The sequence below is a fragment of the Eptatretus burgeri genome, chromosome 15 (genome assembly GCF_056783735.1).
Source record: "Eptatretus burgeri isolate ZD-2024b chromosome 15, Ebu_testis_v1, whole genome shotgun sequence".
In the NCBI taxonomy this organism is placed as follows: Eukaryota; Metazoa; Chordata; class Myxini; order Myxiniformes; family Myxinidae; genus Eptatretus; species Eptatretus burgeri.
Window position 1 is genome coordinate 46,824,941 of NC_140975.1, and position 12,967 is coordinate 46,837,907.

Consider the following 12,967-nt stretch of genomic DNA (forward strand, 5'->3'; position numbering starts at 1 on the left):
CATTGCCTGTTTGATTTTCCAAACCATCGATTATATGTGAGCTGCATATGGATTGTTTGTAACCTATATATTGGGCCTCAAATGTGATTTCTCCTGGCCATGGCTTCAAGTGTGCCGTGCGATATTGCCCCCGACACCCTTTTTCGGCCCAATTGTGACCTTTATTTGACACATATCCCCATTCTTAATTGTCACTAGCATTGCTCAATTCTCACCGAAAGGACATTTGGAGAAAATTGTACGGACTTACACATGGGTGGGGGTATAGGCTAAGACTCGCTGGTCTGAAAACCTACTGGACGTAAAAGTGATTATAAACAGTTATCCAGTTCCATCAAGTCGTGTTCAACTTCTGGTGACATTCACAATCGTATTTCTCCCAACATCCCGATCCTGCACTGCTTTCCGAAGCTCTGGCAGAGACAGCTTGTTGCAATCTTTACCCCATCCATCAGGCACATATAAAGATTGCCTCTTCCTCTACTTCCCTCAATCCAACCCAGCATGCTTGACTTCTCCAGACTTTCTGCATGCATGATCCATTATGTGTCCAACCAAAGTTTCTGTCTTAACATCAACGCTTCTCCTGTACATGGTGATCTAATTTCCTGTACATGGTGATCAAGCACCGATTTGTTTGTTCTTCTTGTCGTCCATGGCATTTTTAACATTCGTCTTGAACACCACATTTCAAAACTGTCAATCTTCTTCCTTTCTTTCTTTATCACTGTCCATGGCTCACAACCATCCATGATCCATACATTACAACTGGAAATACCAGAGCATTCACCAGCCTCCTATTGGTTTGTTTTGTCATGTCTTTGTCTTTACAGACCTTTGTCAATCCTGACGTTGCTGTTCTCTTCAACGCAAATCATCCATTAATTTATCCTCAACATTCTCCACTCACTTCAATCTTCGAACCTTTTACACGATTTCCACAATGATCGTCTTCCAATCTGAACACATCGATCTTCTCATTAAGTAGAGACCAGCCTTTTCACTTTCCTTCTTCACTGTCTGAAGCAGTTTCATTTACTCAAATTTTGCCAACATTGTGGTATACCTTCGATTGTTCTCAATTCTCAATTTTATACACCAGTCCACCCTGGAGAAGGAACGTCCATGGACTAGTCTATAAAATTGAGAAATTAATTCTCTAACCGGTATTGGTTGCAGTGCAATCCTACGGAGATGGAGGGGGCTGTGACTTTGCGAATCTCATGCCTAGTCAATGCAACTGTTTCGTCAGAAGACCCTTTAAAAAATATATATATATATTTATATATATTTACATATATTATACAGTACTATACATCTATATAAATATTCTCAAGTGTTTGTGTGTTTTTTTGTGGATTTGTTTGTGTGTATGAGCGCTTGTACGGTATTCTCTCATGGCTGAACTGGAGCACCTGGAGACCCCATATTTTGGGTGTAGGAACTTCAGAATATGGTACAAGCAAGGTTTAAAGCTACCTCTTCCCCTCATAACATCACTACCCTCAAGGAAATTATCTGGATGTATGCTTGTGTAGAGGTGAAAATCATGGAAAAAAAAAACAAGCATGATCGCCCTGGTCACAATCTGTGATGCAAAAAAAAACTTCGGGCAGTGTGTAATCAGCAGAGACCAACAGGCCGAATGTATTAGACCCAACAGAAAACCAAGATGGCGACCATATCATTTTGTCTGGGTGCCATGGTGGGTGGAGTCAAGTGACCAATGTGGGTGTGGTCTGGCAGCTGTCCAACGAATGGGTGCACATTTCAAAAATAGACCCCCCCCTGACAAGAACCCCAACAATAACAATGACAACCACAACAATAACAATGACAACCACAATAACAACAACAACAACAATGCTCAGCTCTTGTAGGCCTGTGACATGTCATGGGTGAAAAGCTGGGACAATCTCCAACTAATTTTGCAAAAGTGCTAGGGATACCCAGGTTCAAGTCAAGGGCACCAAAAAATCCCCGACCCCCAATTTCCCCCCTTCCCACCCCCAAACAAGGATATTTTCTGTATATATTGTGTGTACGTCTAAAAGTCAGATAAAACAAGTGAAACCCTTCAATACAGTGCGTGTGGTGAAGCAAATGAGTACACTAATGTTAAAATATGCAATTTATGCTTTTTCAGTTGAAAACAATTAAAAAGCGTACTTAATATTTGAAATGTAAAAATCTTGTTATTATTGTGATAAGCACCTTTATATATAATAGAAGGAATTAAATCGTTCGATACAGCGTGGCAGGAGGCCGCAAAAGAATGATAGCAGAAGAAGAACTTAGCTTTCAGCGTTCGGCGATCTGCGTGCAATGCAATGGTGGGCGGAAATCACGTCTTTCGGCGCGAAATGCGATGTTGGGCGGAAATGACGTATTTCGGCGCGAAATGCGATGGTGGGCGGAAATGACGTCTTTCGTTCGTTCGTACATGAGAGGGGCGCGTTTCTTGGTTTTTTCCCGTCAAGCAATAAATTAAATGTTTTTCACATATATAACACATTAGTTTCACAAATTTCCATTGAAATACTCGGGTATTTCCATCAATTCTCGCTATTTCTGTCAAGGTTACGCACTGCATCTACCGGACGGCCGTCATTGGCTGTCTTGAGGCATGTGGGGGGGGGGGCACCGGAGACGTGGTAGACACCGGGGACATTTCAAACTCGGTGCAATTGTATACAGCGCACGCGCTGGAAAAAACTGTTGGGCCAATCTCCACCAAATTTTGCAAACAAAACCTCACCCAGTCAGGCAGTGTGGCGACCCCCTCCCCCCCCCCCCACTTGGCCAGCACTGTGTAACCCCTGCTCGTGTATGTATATATATATTGTTGTGGTTACCAGATTCGCAAACCACCATTCAGGTCCCTTAGGTGAGGTATCTCGGTAAGTGCATGTGTAGTTAGGCCCAAACCCGTTGTCTAGTGGGAATACATGTCATTTATACGTGCTGCGACTCTTTAGGATAGCCGTTTTTCTTTTACTATCTTTATTTTGGACCAACCGCCATGATCACAACCACAACATCAACCACCGACCACAACCACCGCTTCACCACAACCGCCATGACCTTTACCGTCACAACTCGCCACCATCGCATCACCGTCATCTCGCGCCACTCATGGGCACCGATGCTGGACTCGTGTAGGGCGCACGTTGAACAGCGTGTACAAAATCACGGATTTTCTGCTTCAAAAACGGATCCAAAACGACACACGCCCACTTTTTGCCGTCCAATCGGTGAGCGAGGGGCGAATTGGCCCCGCCCCCAGGGCGATCGATATATGCAAATTTGTGGATCAAAAAGCCTTCACGCCCACTTTTTCTCGGGCCAATGGGGAGCGAGTTGAAAGGTCAAAGGGAGGGGGCCAAAGGCGAAGTTACGGGGGGATAAAAGGACGGTGTTCGTCAGTCAAAGGAGTGGTAAAAGTCGGAACGAAGGAGTCGTAAAAGTCGGAACGAGGGAGTCAGCAAAACAGGAACGAGAGGGTAGTAAAGGTCGGAACGAGGCGAAGGAGTCGGAACAGAGAGTCAAGACTTCGCGGGCGGTGGAGCTGCTCGTCGTGTGCGTGGAAGTCGGAACGGAGGGGACGAGCTGTGGAGAGGCGGCGAGGGCGGACGAGGGGGTGCTCGCGTCGTGCAGGGAGCTGCACCCCTGGGAGGCCGGCAGCGCGACCTGGCCGAGGTGGAGACGCTCGTCGCGCACATAATAAAGATCCTCTATACCCCGAGCATCAGCAACCCCCTCCTGTTTCCCCCCGCGCTGAGATACTGCGATCAAGGGGCTCCCGTTCCCACCCCCTGCCAGGCACTGTCCACGAGGCCCGCGGGTTGCGGGGCCATCGCCGCTCCGCGTCTCATCACCAGACGGGTAGGCCCGACCAGGTCTCGGCCCCAGGCCTACCTCATTCTTGAGGGTATTTCTTTTCCTTGGTTTTGGGTATGTGTTGTCGGCGCCGTCTGTGAAGTATAATTGTATAAGTGTTGCCGTGTGCTCGGTAGTCGGAATTAGCTCTGCACTGTGTTTTCACTTTTATGTTTGCTTTTTGTGTAAATGGAATTGTTTTCTTTTTTGTGTGCATTTGGTGGAATTGTATTTGTGTGCTTTCCCGTGTGTCGCGAATAAATGTGCTTTATTGTTGAACTGTTCTCCCGCTTCGCTTCGTCTTTTCCTCCATTGAGTCCCCATCTTGCTTCACGTGAAGGGTTGGTAGTGGGCTGAATACGCCCGATAATTAATCGAACCGTCGAGGTCGACGATAACACCGCTCGGTTATTCTGATAGTACGGAACGGGTCGCTTAAGTGGCCCGTGTCCGAAGTCGACCTGCGGCGAGGTGCGATCGCCCGGTCTACCCTCCGCGTGGGTACTTAGGTAGTTCGAATTTGGCGAGCAACCCTATCCCACGCGGGGGCTGATTGGCTCGATCGCGGTGAGACCGAAAGGTCCACCCGTGACTGGTTCCCGGCGTTAGTCCGAGAGGGTCACGACTGGATTGTCCGTCCGGTGGGCGACGTGCCGCGATTCGAGTTACGTGGCCGTTCGCACGCCGGCGGGCGCGAAAACCGCAACACTGGTGTCAGGAGTGGGATGCAAATTCATCGCCCTCCTCGCGGCACTGGTATTGGAGAGCGGGACAACAGGCTGTCCTGTCTCCGGCTAAATTTACGGGAATCGGTCCAGGGGTGAGAGAAGCGACCCCCGATTCCCTCCAAATTTCGAGCGAGCTAAATTAACCCTTCACGAGAAGCAAGATGGCGTCTCAAGGCGAACGGGAGCCGGGGGTATAAGAAATGTATATGTGTAATAATGTAGAGTCCATGGCCCAGGATGGAATCCCCGAGCAGGAAATGTTGATTGTGCAGGAACACGGACTCGCCCAACTGAACCCAGGGCCCGAGGTGGGTGCGGCCGCGGCGTATGACACCTCCCCCCCCCCTCTCCACCAAGACCCTTCCCCAACCCTTGCCGAAACGGCTCAGCTGAGTGCATCCAACATGGCCCAGCTATTCACCATGCTGGCGGCAATGAACGAAAAGATGAATGCGAAAATGATCGAAAAAATGGATGCGAATATGAAGAACGAAATGAAAGGCATGAACGAAAAGATGGATGCGAATACACAAAAAATGGATGAAAAGATGGATACAAATACAAATGAAGTGAAAACGACGATGGATGCAAATACACAACAAATAAACGAAAAGATGGATACAAAAATAAACGGAATGGAAGCAAACATGAAGGAAGAAATGAAAGAGCTGCGGGGTGAGACGCAGAACATGGGCCGATGCCTGCAGGCGGGCATGAAGGCCGTGACCAGGGAGCTGGGAATGGCGACTTCACGTGTGGGAGCAAACGAGCTGGGTGGGGGTGCAACGGCTGACAGGCTCGCGGTGGAGGCGGGTGAAAAAATAATTCGTGGAACGTGTTGGGCGAGGGTCGTGACGATGACCGAAAGGGAAAAATTAAATGGGGAGACCAAAACGTGTGAGACGAGACACGAGGTGACGACAACGGAAATAATAGTTGAGACAAGGGAGGTAAAGGGTGAAGAGTTGGCAGAGGCACGGGAGATGGGAACGATAGAGGGAAGACTACACGATGAAGACGGGGTAAGTGACGCGCACGCACACACGGAGGTAGTGGAGGACAATGGGGTTGAGCTCGCGGAGCGTGTAGGGACCCGGTGCGAGCACCTGGATGGCCTCCTCCAGGAACGAGGGGAGGGAGTATGCCCCCTTGAGGCGAGTCACGACCAGGTGAGTTCGGTCGTGCTTTGCGAGGTTGAGGGGACGAGTGCTGTGGACGGGTGCACGGAGAGCTTGGGGGGTGTAGAGGCCCCGGAGACCCTTGTGGGGACACAAATCCCCAGTGTGGTTGTCCCTGTGTGTGTGGTGCAAGGTGTGAGTGCGTCCCCGTGTGTGGAAGCGACCCCGTGTGTGAGTGGTGTGGTGGCGATGGTGCCAGAGTACGTGCTTCCCAGCACGCCGTGCGTGGGTGAGGCACCGTGTGTGAGTGAGGCCGTGTGTGTGAGTGAAACGGCCAGTATGAGTGAGGCACCACGTGTGAGTGGTGTGGTGGCGATGGTGCCGGAGTACGTGCTTCCCAGCACGCCGTGTGTGGATGAGGCACGGTGTGTGAGTGAGGCACCGCGGGTTAGTGCCCCCGCGTGTGTGGGTGAGGCACCGTGTGTGGATGAGGAACCGCGGTTGAGTGCCCCCGCGTGTGTGAGTGAGGCACGAGTGAATGGAGCACCACGTGTGAGTGGTATGGGTTGTGCAAGGGAGACCGTGTGTGTGAGAGAGCGGTATGAGAGGGAGATGTCGGTTGGCATGCGGGAGCACGCAGCCGCGTCTCCCCGTGTGAATGTGATTGAGTGGACTGTGTGCGTCGTGACACGCAGGTATGCGTGTGTGGAATGGCGACGGAGACGGCGACAGAGGAGAGAAAGCCGAGTAGCGGCTGTAGTCGTTTCGAGGACCGTGCCGGGTTCACCCAGCAGTGAGCACGCGGTTCGTGCTGTGCAACGCACGAGACCGCCACGTGCTCGCTTGCGGGAGTGAAGTCCCGGTCCGGAAACGCACGCGGTGGATTTGCCGATCCCGCGGACGGACAAAGTTTAGGCAGGTAAATGGATTTGGACCGGAGGGGTTCTCCACGCGATCGTGTGTGTTAAGCTCCAACGGGCAGAGCACATGTGTTCGCGTGGGAAACCCCTCGAGACGTGGGGCTTGTTTTTTTTATGCGCACGGTGACGCCATGGCTGCACGTGGGGTTGGAATCCGGCAGGAGGGGTATCTCTGCCGGATGGTCCCGTCCAAGGAGGGACGAGGAACACGTGCAGCTGCATGACGTCACGGACAGGTGCAAAGTGCGCGAGCTCTGAGTTGCCGCGCTGGTGATGCGCATGAAAAAAAAAAAAAAGGCAAGCCTCACTTTCGGGTGTACAGGATTCCTGGGAAAGGGGTGGAAGACCCCCTTATCCTGGGCACAGGATGGAAACTAGTTAGGGGGAAGGGTTAGCTTAGCTAGACCGACTCCATGGGGCAGGGGTAAGTCCTCATGGAGTCCGTGGAATGGATTAGGTAGAGGGATTGTAGCCAGATTTAGGTTGGGAAATAAAATGAATGATTTGGAGACAGAGACAGACTATGAATGTGTAGAGGGGACGTAGTTTAGCTACGTAGTGTTAAAAGGAACGTGCTACTAGTTTAAGGGACGACGTGGGAGCACGAGTTAGTTAGGGGAGGTAGTTAGAAGGATGGCAGAGTTCAGTGGTGTGTGTGTTGAAGAGTTGGTGAGTTGTGAGGTGAGTACTTGTTGAGTGAGTGAGGCCAGCGGGTCTGTGTGAGTGGAGCGAATGGGGAATGCATGGTGCGATGAGTGATTGGGGGGAGGAGTGACTCCCGCCCAAGGGACCCCGGGGTCAGTGTAGAGTGAGTTAGCTGGGTTAGTCAAATTGAAAAATGGAGGTCGTTTTGTTGTTGGTGGGAAAGTAGGCTCGAGACCCATTTGGAGGGGTGCAGGAGCCCTGTTGACGGGCTTGGGAGCGTGGCTGCGAAAGGTGAGTATCGCTGAGTGGGTACCCCGGGCACCAGGCTAGTCGGCCGCGGTAGGCCAAGGGCCCATGGGGGGCCGGGATAGAGTAGTGGGCACGGGTGCGCCTGCTTGGTGCGGGGGCCCGGGGCGCCATTAGCCGCGTGGGCAGTGCAGTGGGCACGGGTGACCCTCGGAAAGGGGCCCGGGAGGCCGGCCTGCCACGTGTGCGTTTCAGGGAGGTGCCATGGGGGCACTCCCCGGTGTTAGGGAGCTGGTAGGCTCGGAGGCAGTGTAGTGCCCGGGGGTGCCATAGCGGGAGATTCGGCAGAGGGTCGTGCCTGCCAAAGGGAGCCACGTGTCCCAGCCAGGAGACCGTGTGAGGGCACGGAGAGAAAATTGGGGGCGAGGCCCGAAATTGTAAGGACACCAACACAGGCGACGGGAATCTGGGTTTATAGAACCAATAGTTTAAGCGAGAGGCGCTTGTTGAAAGCCCCGGGGTAGTTTAACAGTTAAATGGTTAGGGTAGATTAGGAGATGTACCCCTCCGCACCATCCATCCCCTCGCTGTCGTTGTGGGCCGCTGGACCCACTTGGTGTTAAGATCGCCGAACTCTGGGGAGGCCATTCTGAGGCTTCGTTGGGCCTCGACACAGGACGTTAGCTCTCCCTTGTTCCCCTCCGGGAAGGGAACGTAGGGGTTGGGAGTAGGCTAGGTGACAGGATAGGTTAGCCAAACAAGGACGATAAAGGGGGTTAGGGGACGATTTATAGTGGGGGAGTAAAAATAAAAACAACAGAAAAAAAATAAGTTGGGGCTAAATTGGGGTTTGACAAATTAAGGGAGTGGGTATGTACAGTGACAGGCAAAGGCGATAGGTTGGGAGGGAGACAGGTAGGTAGGTCCGAGCCCGCCTTCCGAGTGGCCAGCACCACCGCACTCCCTCCACCAACCTCCACTGAACGGCAAAGGCTGGCCAACTTCATCGGCTGGCCGTGTTTTGCTGCAAGGCAGAGGCCGGCTAACTTCATCGGCAGTTGTTGTTGTGCTGCAAGGCCTGTACCGGCCAGTTCATCTGCTGGCTGTTTTCTTCAAGGCCTGTGCCGGCCGGATCATCTGCAGCTGTGATACTTCAAGGCCTGTGCCGGCCAGTTCATCTGCCGGCTGTGTTTGCCTGCGGCGGCCTTCTTCGGCGGGCTGTGTTTGCCTGCTACCTTTGCCATGCCATGCCCACTGCCCATGTTCACCAGCCCCGTTCAATTTTTGCTTTCCCCCCCCCCCCCCTGTTCATTTCCATGTGCGCCAGGATCCGCAAGGCAACAGTTTGCAAGCTGCAAGAACTGCCCTGTTGGCAGCTACAACACGGGCCTGCAGTGGCGGCCCGTGCACCGTGTTTGTGTTCATGCATCCATTCGTTGTGCTCATTGCGTGTGCCACTTGAGCTGGCACGGAGACTACGTTTGTGCGGCCCATGCACCGTTGTGGTTCACTGAGTTCAGTTCAAAAGGGAAGGCCTTGGACTGCGTGTGAGCAGCCAGCCACGTTCCCTGTCACCTGCATTGTTTGAGTCAGAGACTGCATGTGGGCAGCCTGGCTCCCTGCTAACTGCTTTCTTTTGCAGAGTTCAATGATCCTGGGCCATGGTTTAGTGTAAAATTTGTAAGTTAAGGTTAAGATGTACTGTAAATATGAGTGCGCCCCCGGCATGTTTGTCTTAGCGCCGGCAATTTTATTTAAGTCGTCCGTGTGAGTGAGTTTGTTTAGGTAGTTACGCAGCCCTTAGGTTATTTATTTTGGGGACACGAATACCATGAATGTCGCACTCAGGGATCCGTAGGTAAAATGTACTAGGGGAAAACTACACATGATGGCACACGAAAATTTGACGACTCGGGACGAGTCTGTAAAAAGGGAAGGGGGTAGTGTTGTGGTTACCAGATTCGCAAACCACCATTCAGGTCCCTTAGGTGAGGTATCTCGGTAAGTGCATGTGTAGTTAGGCCCAAACCCGTTGTCTAGTGGGAATACATGTCATTTATACGTGCTGCGACTCTTTAGGATAGCCGTTTTTCTTTTACTATCTTTATTTTGGACCAACCGCCATGATCACAACCACAACATCAACCACCGACCACAACCACCGCTTCACCACAACCGCCATGACCTTTACCGTCACAACTCGCCACCATCGCATCACCGTCATCTCGCGCCACTCATGGGCACCGATGCTGGACTCGTGTAGGGCGCACGTTGAACAGCGTGTACAAAATCACGGATTTTCTGCTTCAAAAACGGATCCAAAACGACACACGCCCACTTTTTGCCGTCCAATCGGTGAGCGAGGGGCGAATTGGCCCCGCCCCCAGGGCGATCGATATATGCAAATTTGTGGATCAAAAAGCCTTCACGCCCACTTTTTCTCGGGCCAATGGGGAGCGAGTTGAAAGGTCAAAGGGAGGGGGTCAAAGGCGAAGTTACGGGGGGATAAAAGGACGCTGTTCGTCAGTCAAAGGAGTGGTAAAAGTCGGAACGAAGGAGTCGTAAAAGTCGGAACGAGGGAGTCAGCAAAACAGGAACGAGAGGGTAGTAAAGGTCGGAACGAGGCGAAGGAGTCGGAACAGAGAGTCAAGACTTCGCGGGCGGTGGAGCTGCTCGTCGTGTGCGTGGAAGTCGGAACGGAGGGGACGAGCTGTGGAGAGGCGGCGAGGGCGGACGAGGGGGTGCTCGCGTCGTGCAGGGAGCTGCACCCCTGGGAGGCCGGCAGCGCGACCTGGCCGAGGTGGAGACGCTCGTCGCGCACATAATAAAGATCCTCTATACCCCGAGCATCAGCAACCCCCTCCTGTTTCCCCCCCCGCGCTGAGATAGTGCGACCAAGGGGGCCCCGTTCCCACCCCCTGCCAGGCACTGTCCACGAGGCCCGCGGGTTGCGGGGCCATCGCCGCTCCGCGTCTCATCACCAGACGGGTAGGCCCGACCAGGTCTCGGCCCCAGGCCTACCTCATTCTTGAGGGTATTTCTTTTCCTTGGTTTTGGGTATGTGTTGTCGGCGCCGTCTGTGAAGTAGAATTGTATAAGTGTTGCCGTGTGCTCGGTAGTCGGAATTAGCTCTGCACTGTGTTTTCACTTTTATGTTTGCTTTTTGTGTAAATGGAATTGTGTTTTCTTTTTTGTGTGCATTTGGTGGAATTGTATTTGTGTGCTTTCCCGTGTGTCGCGAATAAATGTGCTTTATTGTTGAACTGTTCTCCCGCTTCGCTTCGTCTTTTCCCCCATTGAACCCTCATCTTGCTTCACGTAAAGGGTTGGTAGTGGGCTGAGTACGCCCGATAATTAATCGAACCGTCGAGGTCGACGATAACACCGCTCGGTTATTCTGATAGTACGGAACGGGTCGCTTAAGTGGCCCGTGTCCGAAGTCGACCTGCGGCGAGGTGCGATCGCCCGGTCTACCCTCCGCGTGGGTACTTAGGTAGTTCGAATTTGGCGAGCAACCCTATCCCACGCGGGGGCTGATTGGCTCGATCGCGGTGAGACCGAAAGGTCCACCCGTGACTGGTTCCCGGCGTTAGTCCGAGAGGGTCACGACTGGATTGTCCGTCCGGTGGGCGACGTGCCGCGATTCGAGTTACGTGGCCGTCAGCACGCCGGCGGGCGCGAAGACCGCAACAATATATATATATATATATATATATATATATATATATATATATATATATATATATATATATACATATATATATATATATATATATATATATATATATATATATATATATATATATATATATTGTGACGTCCACGGGACTTGAACAGTCCCGCCAACGTAGAATGAGCCGAAACGATGGAGGCGGTTTATTTTTTATAACCCAAAGATGGCGGTTTTAATCGCTCCACAGCAAACGGGACGAGGAAGGTGGTACGAGTCGCTTTTCACTGAGTTAACAATGTTTATTTCTCTAACCAGAAATAATAATAAGACTCGGCAAGAGGAGGGATCGGGGGCGATTCGACGGGATGGTGGTGTGGGTTCAGGCGTGGGGAAAACGCAAACGTTCGCGTTCGCATGCGATGGGGATAAGTTTTACACACGATATGTGGACGCTTACACACGTCCACAAACGCTACTTATAAGCTACTCATAAGTCGAAACACGTCGCGGTAATGTCTTTTTTACGCGAAACATATTTCTAACTTATGTTTGACGTGCTTTGAACCAATTCTTTACGTAGTCCCAACACACATCGACGTATGTAGACGTATTCCAATGACGTCTTCCGGTCGACAAAAAAAAAAAAAGAATGTGTTTCTAGCTTACAACTGCCATATAAAGACGTGTTCCCAGCGGTTTTGGGAATTGGTATATAAAAATGCTGCTCATAAAAGGGGAACCCAACAGTGTTTTCGAGTCCTTTTTGAGTCGATGTCCATGTCAGCAGTAACAGTATCAGTATCAGTATTTCTATTAGTTTTAGTATTAGTAGTAGTATTAGTATTAGTATTAGTAGTAGTTTGTTCATGTTGGCAGTAGTAGGTGGGTGTGAGGGGGAGGGTGTGGGTTATGATGGATCCTCCTTGCGTCCGCGTGTCCATGGGTAGGTTCATAGGCTGCCACTCAACGATTTAAATGGCTGCATCTCCACTATTGAAAGTAGACGCTTGCGCTCAACAATTGGATTTTTTTTACACTCAACGACTTTTAAACGGTACCACTCAACTATTTTCATTGTTTACAATGAACGATTTAAATTGCTGTCACTCGCCTTTGTTTTTTTTTTTGTTTTTGTTTTTTTTGACGCTGGGGTTTGGAAATTTGAAGCGTTTCTTCTGAACGTGTTAAAACGCTCAAACTCGACTATTTTAAATAGACGCTGCCGATAGACAATTGGAATCATAGCCAAGCTAGACATCGAAGTGTGAACATCCTCGTCATGCCGAAGAAAAGTTTGAAGAATGCTGCAAATAAGTGTCCTGGCCGTGGCCGTGGACGCTGACGCAAGGACGATCCATTATACCGACGTCTTTCAGCCTATGAGTAACGTAAAAGTAACGTCTGTCGACGTGTGGCAACGATCGCGTAACGTGCAAACAACACGTTAATCATAGGTAGGAAATAAGTTTCGGGTACGCTAAACATTACCTCGGCGTGTCTCAACTTATGATTAACTTACAAGTAGCATGTGTTGACGTCTGTCAACGATCGCAGACCGTGCCTACAACTTGTGGCCAGCGTAGCGGAACGTGTGAGTCATACGCCGGCATACGTCGTGAAATTTCAAGCATGAAAAAATTTGAGGACAACCGAAAAGTACAACGTTTAAAGCCAACGTACAACGACGTATGGCATTGTTTTTCAGCGTGCTCTCAATGTTATCAAAACTTACCCATAACGTATTCAACGTGTGCCAGC

The 12,967-nt window shown here is 50.9% G+C and overlaps 1 protein-coding gene across 1 annotated transcript in view; it reads left to right on the forward strand.

Moving 5' to 3' along the window:
• SNAP25 (synaptosome associated protein 25) overlaps positions 1-12,967 on the forward strand; it is a 70,380-nt gene that overhangs the window by 39,862 nt on the left and 17,551 nt on the right. The window lies entirely within an intron of this gene.